Source organism: Cebus imitator, unplaced genomic scaffold, assembly GCF_001604975.1.
Source record: "Cebus imitator isolate Cc_AM_T3 unplaced genomic scaffold, Cebus_imitator-1.0 Scaffold30, whole genome shotgun sequence".
Classification (NCBI taxonomy): domain Eukaryota; kingdom Metazoa; phylum Chordata; class Mammalia; order Primates; family Cebidae; genus Cebus; species Cebus imitator.
The window spans coordinates 5,374,626-5,379,002 of NW_016107345.1; positions in this window are offsets into that span (position 1 = coordinate 5,374,626).

Below are 4,377 nucleotides of genomic sequence, written 5' to 3' on the forward strand. Positions count from 1 at the left end.
CACCACAAAGAAATGATAAATATATGAGGTGATAGTCCTTTTTAAAAGTCTCTTTTTTTTTTTGCTTTTATTGGAGAGTTCTTGTCCTTGGTGCTCTTTAATCTGGTCTCCTTTAAGACATCCCTTTTGGGAATCCTTCTCTTGGCCCCTTAAAGCTGGGCTGTGTGGCCCTTTCTGTGCCCTCACAGCTCCCTCCCTAGATGTCAAGCCCAGGGCTTACTATTGCGATTTTTGATTATTCGTTGAGTATTACCTTCTCCATCACAGTATGTCTTGTTGACTTAGCCCAGTGTCTGCTACATGGTAGAGGCTTATTAAATAGTTGAATGAATGAATGTCAATTTAGAAACTGAGTAAATCTAAAATATAGACCCCTAAATACATGTTAGTTGGTTTCATGATGCTTCTGGGCCCCTCTTTCTTCATTTATGAAATGGGAGTACCATAGTTCTAAAGTTCTAATGTACTTTTATGCTAAATACACAAAGTTAAAGCAGCACCAAGTTTCTTCTCAAAATCTTTTTTTGTCTTTATAATAAAACTATGATCCCATAGTTTTCAATTGGTAATTCAAACTGAATAATGACAGTCAGTAGTGTTGGCAAAACAGAACAATACATTTTATGAATAGAACAATGTGTCAAAAATAAGGAACTTACACTGATGTGCCTATAAAGATAAATTATTCTATAAACTATTTTTACCTTGCATAAAGAACTATAGAAAACATAAGGAAGTTTCTATTTATTGAGGTTATGCTTATAGCTCTTGATTCACTCCTTTCCTCTACCAGCAGATTTTTTTTCCCCTGAAATGCATGAGTTTTAGGATGCTTTTCTTTTTGCATTGTTCACTTCTAACTATTCTAGGATTCTTAAAATGATTTTTCTGCCTTCCTTGGCTTTTATAATTTTTAAGTGATTTCCTGAATGACTAAGAAAAGCTTTATCATTAGGCTATATTCATTTGGAAGTCACTATATGTATCAGTTAGAATATTGGATTATATTGAGGTAACTAACAACTCCAAATATCTGTGGCTTCAAATCGCAAAGTTTTATTTTGAATTTAGTAATATGTATTGTGGGTCCACTAGGGGTTGGGTTCATCATAACATTTTAGAAACCCAGGGTGACAGAGTACCCATATGGAATGTGGCCAGTCACCATGTCAGAAAGAACAAAAAAAGCTTGAATGTCTCCTGCTGGTCATTAAATGCTCCAGAAACACTTCATTTGAGCTTGCAGCTCATTGAACAGGAATAGTTACATGGGTTCAGTCATGGGGTTCCCCTAAGTTTCTGAGAAGATGGAAAACTGGACATACTTGGCAAGCTATGCTGACTACCTCAGTATGCCCCTGATATCTTCATTTTCATGATAACTTGACTTCCAACAGTTCTAACAACTTTCTTAGTATTTTCAGGAGTAATTTTTATTTGTATCATGCTAGAATCCAAGACAGCTTATATTTTATCCTAACTCAGTCTAAAGCTCCTATTCAAAGGCATGAGGTTATGGTGCTGTAGCATTACCATGTTCTGACTGTTGTCTGACTCCTGTGGTGTCACTACCACCCTGTCCTGCAGTTCTAACCTGGGACTGTTTTTCTCTTCTGAGAGTCAAACCATCACTTCTGCATTACACTCACTTCCTTTACTCTTTTAAGAGCACAGCATCCAAAGGAATAGTGATATGGCTTGACTATGTCTCCACCCAAATCTCATCTTGAATTGTTCTTCCATAATTCCCATGTGTTGTGGGAGGGACGCAGTGGGAGATAATTTGAATCACGCGGGCAATTTCCCCCATACTGTTCTCATGGCAGTGAGTAAGTCTCACGAGATCTGATGGTTTTATTAGGGGTTTCCGCTTTTGCTTCCTCCTCATTTTCTCTTGCTGCTACCACGTAAGAAGTGCCTTTCACCTCCCACCACGATTCTGAGGCCTCCTCAGCCATGTGGAATTGTAAGTTCAATTAAACCTCTTCTTGTCCCAGTCTCGGGTATGTCTTTATCAGCAGTGTGAAAACGAACTAATACAAATAGGAAGCAGTCGTTTTCTGGGTCTAACAATTTGGACCGTTGCAAAAAAGCTTTTGGATCATAGAATCATAAAATTGCTTATATTACTTTTAAAAATATCTTTTGAACCTGGCTCCCCAAATACTAGGATTCTATTAATGACTAGAAGGCAGCAGATGCCAGTGGAGCACGAAAGGTATGATGCTATAATCAGAATAGGACTTTACTCCAGGTGGGAAAGGACCATCCATAGCATACAATATTTCCACACTAGGAGTGTTGTTGCACTGGGTCTGTCTGGTTTCTTTTCTTTTTGTTTTTTTTAAATTCACAAATTGTGCTGTATCATCTGTGACCACCCTTTCATTAACAGGAATTGTAACGGGGATTTTGTGGTGTCATTATCTTTTTTTTTTGTTTTGGCAGTATTCAACAATGAGAGTGGAAACATGAATTTATAGTTGTTATTTGGTTCCCTAATCTCCAAATGTGACATCAATTGATTTATTACAGGTGTTTTTTTCAATAGCGTCCTTAATTAATAGGCCCTAGGTAAACCATAGCTTTAGACAATTGAGTACACATGTTTGATTGCAGGCAAAATGCTCAGAGACGAAAAGAGGAAAGTCAACTTTTCTAATTTTTTTCATGCTACTTTGGGGCTCTTTCTTAGAACAGAATAGTCTTTTCAAGTCCCCCCCACCTTCCTGCTTTATAATCATGACTGAGTTTTTAAAATGTTTAATATCTCCCTGGGCTACATACTATCGTTCTACAAGTTCTTTGCTTTCATCAAATAGTCAGTTAAATCATCTGTGAATATAGGGAGGCAATGACAGAAAAAGTGACTCCAGGAAGAGGCTGCTATGGGTAAAATCTTCAGGAGGATTCTTTCCAAACAAAATCTTAATATAAATTTGGAGCATGGAGCAGAGTATAATAGTGACAGCAGGGTGCCTGCTGCCTACAGAAAGTTGAATTCTGTGTCAGGAATGATAATTACCAGCTCTGAAGCAGAAAAAAACAATCAACTCTGTCCTGATTACTAATTAATCAAGTGCTTAAGGCATTTAAACAAGTGACCCTGTTTCAGAGATCAAAGTTATAAAGTGATGCTTAAGATTTAAAGAAACACTGGGTCCATTTCCAACTCCCTCAAAAAAAAATTAAACACAGTTTTAAAATAATTCTATTAGGTTTGTTTTGTTTTGTTTTTTTTAGTTACTTGTCTTATATTTATACAAGCAGAATTCAACAGAGAGAGTGCAGCTATCTGAAGGCTCAGATCTGAACTACAGAGTGATATCCTTGGGAAGGTTCCTGGAGATTATAAAATCCCACCTCCATATTGATAAGCAAGTCAGATTTATTTTAATCAATGTTCCGTTGTCTTTTAAATGGTTTAGGTTCTGTCTTAAGGTAATATATGTTCTTTGGTAAAGTTTTAAAAAACTTAGAAAATAATAAAGAAATTTTTCATAATGCTACTTACTACTGACTTACATTTAATATCTATCTTCCATAGATAGATATTATTGATATCTTTATTGTTTTATTGATAGATTAACTTATTACATCACAGTGTACCTTCCTTTTACAACCTAATATATTTATAAACATTTTTGTGACATGAAATTTGTTTTGTCACATGACTTATTACTGGGTAGTATTCAATTAAATACATGCATAAAAACATATTTACTCAACCTGTACAATTGAATTTTTAGATCAACTCCAATTCTTCACTTCTTAACATTCTAGTAAACATCTTTTTTATATAAATATTGGTGTACAACTCTAATTCCTTAGTGTAAGTAGTTAGATATTGAGTCAAAGGAAATAAATATTTTTAAGGCTTTTGGCACATTGCTAATTTGCTGTTCAGAAAGACGTACCAGTTTATATGAATATCAGTTGCATATTCATTTTTATTATTTATTCATTTTTTGAGGTGGAGTCTTGCTTTGTCACCCAGGCTGGAGTGTGGTGGCTGGTCTCGGCTCACTGTAACCTCTGCCTCCCGGGTTCAACTGTTTCTCCTGCTTCAAAGTTTTGAGTAGCTGTGATTACAGGCACCCACCACCACACCCAGCTAATTTTTGTATTTTTAGTAGAGACTGGGTTTCACTGTGTTGACCAGGCTGGTCCCAAAATCCTGACCTCAAGTGACCCACCTGCCTCAGCCTCCCAACGTGCTGGGCTTACAGGTGTAAGCCACCGGGACTGGCTGAGCTGCGTATAAAAGCAGTCCTTTTCCTAACCCTCAGCAATGCTGAATATTAATCTTTTAACAAGTCTTGATCAGTAGACAAATAAACATGGAATTTTTTTTTTTTTTTTTTTTTTTTTTTTTTT